Source organism: Paramisgurnus dabryanus, chromosome 3, assembly GCF_030506205.2.
Source record: "Paramisgurnus dabryanus chromosome 3, PD_genome_1.1, whole genome shotgun sequence".
Classification (NCBI taxonomy): domain Eukaryota; kingdom Metazoa; phylum Chordata; class Actinopteri; order Cypriniformes; family Cobitidae; genus Paramisgurnus; species Paramisgurnus dabryanus.
The window spans coordinates 13,648,124-13,660,394 of record NC_133339.1 but is presented as its reverse complement, the minus strand read 5'-3'; the positions used below and the strand labels follow the sequence as shown (position 1 = coordinate 13,660,394).

Sequence of the window (12,271 nt, the reverse complement as noted above, 5' to 3'; positions counted from 1 at the left end):
ATAGCATTATCTGTGAATAATTTTGGCAATATTAGAAAAAACATAAACATTTACAGTGTTGATCACCATGGGCGTTGTTAGGCCATTCAACTTTAAAAATCCATCTTAATTCAGTCAAGGAATCAGCCCGTTACCAGAATTGCTTCAGCCCTGATCTCATTAGCATAACAGTATCATTCAAATGCATAGGTGCTAATCCAATCATCCTAACTGTATCGCCCATACCTTTAAATGCACAGTTGTGCCTTGAGCTTAGCAATCACCTTTAACTTGGCACTCTTTCCAATCGTCATAAAGAGCATAAAGACAAAATGTTAATGTCTTAGCCACCTGGGCTGCCTGACTTGATTGTTGAATGTTATAATCTTTACCTCAAGATATAAAACACAATGTATTTCACTTTTTCAGTTTATATACCATTACATTGGAACCTAGATATAACTTTTTATTAATTTGTAATCCTACACATGGATCAATTCCCAGAAATTACAGTCATTCAATCCACTAAAGGTTGCTTTGGATACCATCTCATGGATTTTATTATATTTTCCACTCATGTTTCTCAATGACAATGTTTTTATTAGGGATGTGCATTTATGTCATTTTTTCATTTCGATTAAAGGAATAGTCTACCCTTTTGCCATATTAAACTATGTTGTAACCTCAACCTAGACTAATTAATACATACCTATCTTTTTCAATGCGTGCACTGTACAGCGCGTTGTGAATGTGTTAGCATTTAGCCTAGCCCCATTCATTCCTATGGTACCAAAAAAAAGTTTTATTTTGTGGCACCATACTTACTGGTATAACTCCTCATGTAACAGTCTTTAAATAGGGAAAACACAGAAGTGTTTGGTGGCTTCCCTGTACCATAGGAATGAATGGGTCAAAATACACAGAAATACATTATGCTTAACCCTATTAGACCACGAGTGTTTGCGCCGACAAATTCTATCCATAGCCCTTTAGGAAGAGACTGACAATGGAAGTCCAAAAAGCTCGGCCGTCACGTGATTCATGGAGTCTTCAGTTAGTTCCAGGAAGGTCATAGTGAGCCATTGAATTACATTGAGTTAGAGGCAAAGAGCTAATTTCTTAATTAATAGTCAAGAAATGCATTGATTTACAATATTTATATATCACACTAATACGTGCAAGTAGTATTTTTTATAAAATTCTATCAACAATGTTTTTTTGACAAAGAAAATCCATTAATAAGAGATCACTTAAACTAAGGCCTAGTCCTGGCTTAAGCTAATCCCTGTCCAGGAAACCACCCCATAATGTTTATGCATGTTTATCTGCATTAAGAAAATTAAATTGACCATTAAAAGGCTGTTCGTGGTTTATTATGTGTTGCTAACATTATCCACGAAGACCGTTTCTCAATCCGAAGGCTATAGCCGGAGGTCGCATTTCTAGGTCTTATTTCAGAATATTAACATTAAAATATTGATTATTATTTTTAGTTAATCGTAAATTGTTGTAATATGCTTATCATGACTTGCGCATGTAATGCTCAGTTAACTTAACTAATAAACCAGGCTTGATAATGTATGCAGCAGCCTTCCTATTCGACCTCCGGAAGATACAGCCTTCAGATTAAGAAACGCTCTGATTCTACCGCTATTTATTTAAAGGAATAGTCTACTCATTTTCAATATTAAAATATGTTATTACCTTAACTACGAATTGTTGATACATCCCTCTATCATCTGTGTGCGTGCACGTAAGCGCTGGGGCGCTGCGAGCTTCGATAGCATTTAGCTTAGCCCCATTCATTCAATGGTACCATTTAGAGATAAAGTTAGAAGTGACCAAACACATCAACGTTTTTCCTATTTAAGACGAGTAGTTATACGAGCAAGTTTGGTGGTACAAAATAAAACGTAGTGCTTTTCTAAGCGGATTTAAAAGAGGAACTATATTTTATGGCGTAATAGCACTTTTGGGAGTACTTCGACTCGGCGCAGTAACACCCTCACTCTCCCATTATGAGAGGGAGAAGGGGAGCGGACTTTTCAGGCGAGTCGAAGTACAGGAAAAGAAACAGGAAAAGCTGCGTGATGAAGTGAAACTAAAGGGTTAATAAACACAAACCGAAGCGCTTTCTATATGACACACTCTACATAGTATTAAGCCTTTATACAACAAATGTACAACGTGCATCTATCTGGATAAAATGCAAGACTTCAACTAAGTTATTTACAGAAAGTTTAAAGGAATAGTCTATCCATTTTCCATATTAAACTATGTTATTACCTTAACTTAGGAGAGTTGATACATACCTCTTTCATCTTAGTGCGTGCATGTAAGCGCTGGAGCGCGCTGCGACACTTCGATAGCATTTAGCTTAGCCCCATTCATTCAATGGTACCAATCAGAGATAAAGTTAGAAGTGACCAAACACATCAACGTTTTTCCTATTTATCTCTGATTGGTACAATTGAATGAATGGGGCTAAGCTAAATTCTATCGAAGTGTCACACCCTTACCTGTTTTCAGTCAAGATGTAATGTTAATGCTTGTATGGCTCTCTGGTATCTCTTTGATGTCTAAATATGAGATGAAAACCCATTGAACTTTTGACGGATGTACATTTTGCACCTGACTGACTGTATTTACGAAAGTCACGTCGTCCTTTTAAACCATAGTGCCTCAGTGATGTGAGGTGTGGCCGGCTTCACGGGATCGGCGGGCTGCCGTGCATTGCGCGGATCGGCGGGTTGGCGCAGAATTATCTGTTTGTTTCTTAATCATGCATGGTAAGGTTACTGATGTCATACGCCGGTCAGCGTATCTCGACACGTCACGCCTCAAACACGCATCTCCAGACCCAGTCTTTACTACCACGTGCGCTTGTAATGCTAACCAAACATCCAAATGCCGCCAGATCCACAATTAATAAATAAATAAATAAACCCAGATGATCATCGTTTTCGTGATCAATCATCCATGCCACCTTCGAGTACTCGTACCCATCCCTAGTTTTCATGATTATTCCTCAACACTCAAAGATGAAGATTGAAAGTAGACACCAACCTTTTTGTTTCTCAGTATTAGGGATGGGCACGAGTACTCGATTGCTCGAGTACTCGAACGTGGCATCGATGATCGATCACGAAAACGATGATCATGTGGGATTATTAATTTATTTATTGTGGATATGGCGGCATTTGGATGTCTGGTTAGCATTACAAGCGCATGTGGTAGTAAAGACTGGGTCTGGAGATGCGTGTTTGACGTCGTGTCAAGCTACGCAGACCGACGTATGACATCAGTAACATTACCATGCGTGATTCAAAAACAAACAGATAATTCCGCGCGACCGCACCGCAGAAACCCGCCGATTCGCGCAATGCGCGGCAGCCCGCCAGCCCGCCGATCCCGTGAAGCCAGCCACAACTCACATCACTGAGGCACTATGGTTTAAAAGGATGTCGTGATTTTCGGAAATACAGTCAGTCAGGTGCAAAATGTACAGCGCCGTCAAAAGTTCAATGGATTATCATCTCATATTTAAACATCAAATGTCAAGAGATACAGAGAGCCATACGAGCATTACCATTACATCTTGACTGAGGTAAGAGGACGACACGACACAGCTAAACGCGCATGATAGCAAAACACTTTCTTTTCAAAACACTGCTTAATGTTATGAAGCCTGTGCTTTGACTGGACGTGTTTAAAAGTGCGCTGTTTTTGATGCACATCCACAAAGGGAGTTAAACTTTCTTTTCTTTTTTTGATAACTTAGTTGAAACCTTAGTTGAAGTCTTGCATTTTATGCAGATAGATGCACGTTGTACATTTAAGTTGTATAAAGGCTTAATATTATGCAGAGTGCGTCAAATAGAAAGGGCTTCGGTTTGTGTTTGTTAACCCTTTAGTTTCACTTCATCACGCAGCTTTTCCTGTTAGAGGTTTCTGTTAAAAAACATTTGATTCATTAGGAATCTAGTATGTGTTCATTGTTCTGTCGTAGTTTCTTCAAAATTAAGTTTTATTTGAGTGTTTTAATCAAAATATTTTCATTTTCACCATGACGTGTACGCCCCGCCCCTTTGATTGCCCCGCCCCCAGTTAATCGAGTACTCGTTCTTCAGACCTATGGATTAATCGAAATGAAAAAATGACATAAATGCACATCCCTACTCAGTATCTACATCCTTTATTCTGCATGGTTGTGGATCTGTCATCTTCTCAAGCTCCTCTTTCACCAGCATCAACATTATGTGATGAAGATTTCAGTTGTCACACATGGAGTGATTTCTCTGTGTGTTTGACTCCAGCATTTATTGGTGGATTGTTGTAGGAGGAGCTTCACTGAAGGTCTCAATCACTTTCACTCTATGGGTGTGAACTAAAGGTGAAAGAAGACAGAAGAGACATTAAAACATTTAATGTCAGTAAAAGATTCACATCTGTTTCAGACTTATTAATGTTTCACTTCAGAATGTTTTCTCAAGCATTAATTACAGAATCTGAATATATGTTTGGTGTAGACCTGGGCGATTTTCCTTTTTTTAATTAATTTAAATAAACGTTTTAATTTTTTTAAATCGAGGGATCAAGGTTTTGAATAGAAGTTCAGGGCTCCAGACTGCCACCAAATGGTGGCATTTTGCCACCAAAATTTGAGAGCGTGTCACTGAATTTTACATCCAGTCGCACATGTGCGACCAGTAAATTTTTTGTGATGTGCCACTGAATTTGAAACTGTTCTTTTACTAGTAAATGCTTTAATGATAGATGCAGAAAGTACAATGTGCTGTGCAATTTAGTAGAAATGTGAATATTTGGTTAGCAACTTGTTGATTTACATTGTGTGCCCCTAAATTTTCCGGTTGCGCCCCTAACATTTTCAGTTGGGGGCCACTATGCTCCTAGTGAAAAAAGGTCTGGAGCCCTGAAGTTAGTTATGCATGTCAAAGTGAAATGATTCAGACATCATCTGATTATTGCCGCAGGGTTTTCCTGCATTGAAAATGAATCAGGACCCACCCAGATTACAAAAACATTATTTATTTTATTTGATCTGTAGATGCTGTAGGATAAATAGAGAGCACCACTGTCTATCTCCCTCCCCCTTTTAAGCTCTCTGTTGCTCAGTTTTATTCTTCAAAAGCAACAGACAAAACACTGGCGGCACAAAGTGTGCTCAGCCTCAACGAAATGATACGGCCAGAGAAAATATCAGGATTCAGGCCCCACCATAGCACAGAGACAGCGCTGCTTAGAGTTACAAATGACCTCCTATTAACATCCGATCGTGGTGAAATCTCAATCCTTATATTACTAGACCTTAGTGCAGCCTTTGACACAATAGATCACAGAATCTTACTCAGTAGACTAGAAAACTATGTTGGCATCAGTGGTCAGGCGTTAGCCTGGTTTAGATCGTATCTAACCAATCGCTATGACTTTGTTTATGTAAATGAGGAAGAGTCATATCACTCCCCGGTTAAATTCGGCGTACCACAGGGATCAGTTTTAGGCCCTATCCTAGGGCTGTGCAAAAAATCGACTGCGATTATCATGCGCGTGTCATCAGTAAAGCCGGTTCCGTGATTAGTATTAAATCGCCATCAGCTGCTTTCAGATGGAGCGGCATTTATTAAACAGACCCGTAGTTCACCGAGAAGCTAGGCAAAATCGCATAGAAAATCGGAATCGATTTTCCTCGATTATGAACCCGATTTTGCCTAGCTTCTCGGTGAACTACGGGTCTGTTTAATAAATGCCGCTCCATCTGAAAGCAGCTGATGGCGATTTAATACTAATCACGGAACCGGCTTTACTGATGACACGCGCATGATAATCGCAGTCGATTTTTTGCACAGCCCTACCCTATCCTATTCTCGTTATATATGTTACCCCTAGGAGACATTATCAGGAAACATAACATAAGCTTTCACTGCTATGCGGATGATACCCAGCTTTACATCTCGTCACATCCTAGCGAAACCCACCAGTTTGCTAAGCTAACAGACTGCGTTAATAATATTAGGGACTGGATGGCACATAACTTTCTTATGCTAAACTCCAATAAGACTGAGATACTTATTATTGAACCAAATCGCTACAAAAATAGTATGTCAGATTACAAGTTGTCCATAGATGGCTGCACGGTGGTGCCATCTTCCACGGTTAAGAATTTAGGTGTAATGTTCTACAGCAATCTATCTTTCGATAGTCATATCTCCAACGTCTGCCGCACAGCATTCTTCCATCTTAGAAATATCTCAAAAATACGCCATATGCTATCTGCATCAGACGCAGAAAAGCTTATCCATGCTTTTATGACCTCTAGAATAGACTATTGTAACTCGTTACTCGGGGGATGCCATGCAAATCAGGTAAACAAGCTACAGCTGGTTCAAAACGCCGCCGCAAGAGTGCTTACTCGATCTAAAAAGTATGACCACATTAGTCCAATTCTGGCATCTTTACATTGGCTACCAGTTAAATATCGCATACAATTTAAAATATTACTAACTACCTACAAAGCCTTAAATAGCCTAGCGCCCTCGTATATTAAAGAACTACTATCAGAATACAATCCACCACGTAAACTGCGCTCACAAAATTCGGGTCTCTTAATTATCCCTAGAATATCAAAAGTGTCTAAAGGTGGTAGATCCTTTTCCTACTTAGCCCCTAAGCTCTGGAATGATTTACCAAATAATGTTCGAGTATCAGACACAGTTGATCAATTTAAATCTAAACTTAAGACATTCTTCTTTAACAAAGCATTCACATAAAATGTCCAGTAAATGTACTTTTCCCGCAGTAGTTATTTTGCACTCACACACCTCATATGGGTAATACACTATTGCCGCAATAGTTAGCCTGTCTGGAACCGAGCTGACTTAAACAACCATAATGTATGACAGTTGCATTACATGCGAACGGCCCCTACGCTAATAGAACTCTGTTTTTGTCTCCCTGTCTCGTCCTCGGGCCCGAGGACAATGACACAAACAGACCCAGTTCCTGTTGCTGTGAAGGTCATCGCACCACTGATCTACTGGCTGTCCTTCAACGTCATGCCTATCCGATGCTCGACCAACGACCACCGGCTGAACCAGTTTAATCCGCTTCCTATCCCTACCGTATCTATATCTATATATCTATATATCTATCTCTATCTCTCTATCTATATACACATATTAATCTCTCCCAAGGGTTTTTGTCCTTCTAGGATTTTTCCCACCGGGTTTTTTTCCAAGGGGGTTTTTAGTCCCAGGGAGAGTCAGCCAACTTTGGCTTAGCTTAGCACTTTACTGTATATGTAACACTAGTAATACGCTTGCTTGTACGGTTTAACCTTAGCCGCTATGTTCTACTGCTTATATTATCTATTGATTTTCTGTGTTCTCCTTTACTCATGTAAAGCTGCTTTGCAACAATTAACATTTGTGAAAAGCGCTATATAAATAAAATTGAATTGAATTGAAATTGAATTGAAAAACAACAGAGAAAACTATATTTAAATTACTGAAAAAAAAATCACTGACAAAAATCTTTTCAAAATTTCAAATAGGTTCGTTAAGGGCAGAAAGTTCCTGGTAAATTTCCCGAAATTGTCCATGAGAACTTAATCTGGAGAAATTTTTTAATATTCTAAATCAGATTTTCAGGCATCAAAATCGCGTGGTTTGCCGCTTGAACAATTTGGATGCATTCGCGCGTGTAGAGCAGAGTAGACGCGCGTCAGAGGCAAACTCCGCTTTTTGTGGGGGGGACAAGTGCTATGTGGTTGTCTGTTTGCAAGATGACTGATGTTGATTGTGCATTTATCAAGAGAGTTACCAGTTTGTATTTGGTAACCTTACTATAGTGGGAAAATAAACGACGCGGGTCGATAAACGCCACGTGACTCAAAAGTGAAGTGTGTATTATTACCAGGTTGCCCAATGTCCTCACTGACACTCTTCCAAGCAAGGTCCTTTTTATTCCTGTCTCCTCTATAGAAATAAGAACTTGTGTGGTATAGCTCTGGGTGACTGCTTACGGACAATATCAAGCGTGGGTTGAATGAGTGACTCAGGGCGGGGCTGCCACCACAGCAGCAAGCAGGCTCCTGATTGGTTAACGCGGCGCGAAATTCCGCCAAAGTTCAAATTTTTCAACTCGGGCATCAGCCGCAAATTCGCGTGAACCGCAAAATGCACAAAAAGCACCATTCGCGAGCACAATGCTCAATTCGCGCCCTTCACGAGCGAAAGAGGCGGAAACGCGTCTTCGCCTCTTAGCGCCGCGGGACCTCTTGACGCGCGTCAACGAGTCTTCACATTCACTTAACATTGAAATCACTCACGCTTCATGCCTTTACCGCGTTTGGTGTAAATGCAGCATTAGTCGAACACTAACTGATTCTGTAGTGGCACAATAACCCGTTTAAAACAGCCAAGGAGCTGAGTGGGAAGCTATAAAATTGTGACTCGTCAATCATCCTTACAGTTTGCTGTTTATTCTTCATCCATTTGAAGATTGTTTCAATATAGCAAAGTATAACAGTGAAGTCAACAATACTGAGTTTGAATGAATATACGATTACAGTGAACCAAAAAATATGCGCTTTTGCTACACATGTTACCATGTAAGTGGTGTGGTGTTTCCATAGCTACACACAGGTATTTTAACCCTAAATAACTTATGACGCCTTTATTCACCCACAGTCACATCATGACATACTCTTAACATGGCTCCTACAGACAGAGTCTTTCATTAGGAGACATAAACGCATAATAAACATTATTATTATAATAGTGCTAGCTTACATTTAGATATCTGATTTACCGGCTAGTTAGCTAGCTACTGTATAAACACATTTTAGTATTTGCTAGTTAAACTATAATACCATACATCAAATATATTTATCCAAGTTTATCATCAAAACTTACTTGACTTGATGTAGTCCTTGGGGTCAAATGCAAGTGTGGCTTCTGTGGAGGTCAAGGCCTGGAAAATGGAGGGAAAATATTCCCCCACCTTAAATGATATATGGAGGATTTCTTTATTTCAAGGAGAGTGATAGTGTATGGGGGGGGGTGATTTTTAGACACCTTATGCAAATTTTAATCACTGTCTTGTGAATTAAAACATAACATCATTTTGAAACATTTTAGCAACCCCTATTAATATACATATTATTGTATAAAGTTAGTCTTTCTACACCTCTCACAATGTTAATGAATCCCTTTTAAAGGGGGTCATCTTCACAAGTATTGCAGTAAAGTAACAGTAAAGTGCATTCAGCTTTGTTCATGTCAAAGAAAAAGCAAAGAGAGTTTGGAGTAGTTGGATTTATGAAATTAATATAAATATTCAATAAATCAGTACTGCGTATGGTCACATATTCCTAGCTGTTTGTCACATGTATAGCAGTTTTTTTTAGCCTGAATTAGATTTAATTACAATTTTAGAATATGAATTACCCATTTATTTCATTACGTATCTAAATGATAAAATAAAAGCAATAAAAATATATTTTTCTAAGAAAGACATATCGTCATCGCATATTTTCTCATTATCGTGCAGCCCTACTCCTAATAACTGATAGCTGGGATTTAAAACATTTTTACACAGCGGGGTTGGTTGTCACACAGCGTTCCAATTAGGCCTCAGGTATACAATGATAATGAACTGAAAACAATGTAAATACTATTCATCAAAATGATAACGTTAACTGTTATTACAATATCAGGGGAAATAACTCACAATTATAATTTTTGCCTTTAAAAAAAATATATTTATGCATTGATGCATAATACAAGAACGGTTAGATGAAGGATCATTGATGAATGTATAGGCAGATACAACATCCACCTTTGGTATATAAACAGAATTTGAATGAATAATGTGTGTTTAAACTAAAGTATCTAGCAGATGTTACAACAAACCCTCTGTTCACAATGAACCCCAACTGAGGTAACGTTTACAATCCTGTCACTTCCGGTGTACGATAACAATAGATCACACAAACAAACTTTAAGGGGCAGTTTCCAGGACAGGGAGTAGCATCTGCCTGCACAAGCGGAGGCTGCAGTTTCGGGACCGCAGTCATAGGACCGCAGTTATAGGACCCTAGGTTTTTAGTGACAACGCCACCTAGCGAACTAGAGGACCAACAAAGATGGATGACAAGCAGAGTGTGAGTATCAAGTTTGAATCAATTTTTATTTGAACATTAAATACAATCGTGATGCATTTCATTGGAAAGTTAACATAGCCGATTAACATAGTGATTGTGATTTGCTAAATAGTCTTGCATATCCATCATACGTAATATGGCAAGGCACGTTTATTTGTGTAGCACATTTCATACACAGAGGTCATTCAACGTGCTTTTTATAGAATAATGCTGTAAATAACTTGTTAGCACATTCGTTTAATTAAACTGTTGCATAAAAGCTTGTGTTGACTTAGTGACAGTACAAGAAAACTGTATTACGCTGGTTGTAAAAACTTGTTAGTTAGTTACTCGTTTTTTTTTTTTAGTTAAAATAATATAAATATGTTTTAACTGTCACATGATCACAGTCAGCCTTTTTGACGTTACCACACAATACATGTTATGAATATGTCTCTTTATTTAGATGTGGTTTTAATGTTGATTGAGACATGTGACATTTTTATAGTCAGACATAACAGTAGGCCATCATAATAATTGACTGTTAAAATACCATGTGTTAGATTGTGTCATGTACTGTGTACTGTACTGTACTGTACTGTACTGTACTGTGTACCACTTTTTAACAGCATTTTTGTTAATCAGTGATTATGTTCTTTATGTACTATTTCAGTGAAGTGGAGGAATTTAATCGAATCATAGACAAACAATTGAAAAAAAGAGGGGAGAGCATCCAGTTGCTGCTGCATACATCACAATGTGTGCTTTAAATATTTAATATTTATATTTATCTATCTCTCTCTATTATTATTTTTTATCTGCTCAGATGTGCTTTATTGACATGAATGTTTCAAGAACCTTTGATCCTGTAATGAACACTATGCAATACTAATATGAACATTACTTGGTATGAAGATTGATATAATTTTGTACCGTATATAATGTGTGTGCTCTGTGGTGACTAAAATCTTTAAAGTTTGAAATCAAAAATTAAAGAGTTGTTGAACATGTTCAACTAAATGTTCCTGGTTTCATTCATTTCTTTATCTTTCTCTCACTTAGGAGTCAGTGAAGACGTTGTCCATGCAGTTCTTATGTTGTTCACATCATTAACAAATTTGGGTAACACTTTACAATAAGGTTAATTAGTTAACATTAGTTAACTACATTAATTGCATGGACTAATAATAAACTGCACTTATACAGCATTTATTAATATTTGTTAATGTTAATTTCAACAATTAGTAATACTTGATAGTTGGTTAATGAATTGTGAACTAACATGAAAAAACAATTAAACGCTTTATTTAGCTTAATTAAAGATTAAGGTTAATAAATACTGTAACAAATGTTTTGCTTATGGTTTGTTCATGTTAGTTAATACATTAACTAATGTTAACTGATGAACCTTATTGTAAAGTGTTACACTATTTTTTTTTGTGTGTGTTAAAATTCAACTGTTGCAATATATAATTTTATAAATACAAAAATTTTAAATCTACCCCAGAGTCATCCTTGTGTATTCCCTCTGTTCTTGAATATGTGATTGACTAAAAAGGCTAAAGTACACGATTCCTTGTTTATTTTACTCGATGAGTTATTAAATAATGCAACATAGAGCCAATAATTACTTAACATTCCTAAAAATCAGATTTAATTTAAATAAAGAAAGCAGTATTTGGGTGTAATAAACCTTTAAAAACATCTAAAACTTTAAAAGTAGTTTAAATTGGGTGAAAATATGCATTTGTGGCACTTTTTTCAAGTAGCATCTGCCTACACCACCAGAGGCTACAGTTTCGCTAGATGGCGCTGTTAAAAAAAACGAGGGTCCTAAAACTGCGGTCCTGAAACTGCGGTCCTGAAACTGCAGCCTCCGCTTGTGCAGACAGATAATGTTGAGGACAGGGACATTCTGTTAAAAATATTAAATCTAACGCAAATATTTTTGAATGATAGAGCCAAAGTCAAAAGCCGTAGTTTATACACCGCCCTCCCCTAACGTTACTAAATATAAAGGCAAATAAGAACTAAAGTAAGAAGTGATAAATACAGATGCAGTCCTCAAGTAATTTTAAAGTTGTCTGAATAGCGCACATCTTCTGTTTTTAGTCCTCGATCTCCAAAGTA

General features: G+C 37.6%; 1 long non-coding RNA gene across 1 annotated transcript; it reads left to right on the top strand.

Annotated features, from left to right (window-relative positions):
- The first annotated feature begins 10,014 nt into the window (after positions 1-10,014).
- Positions 10,015-11,165, top strand: LOC135768979 (uncharacterized). Its single transcript, XR_010542314.1, has 2 exons — positions 10,015-10,162; positions 10,815-11,165. It is a non-coding gene; the product is annotated as an uncharacterized lncRNA (long non-coding RNA).
- Positions 11,166-12,271: the final 1,106 nt, after the last annotated feature.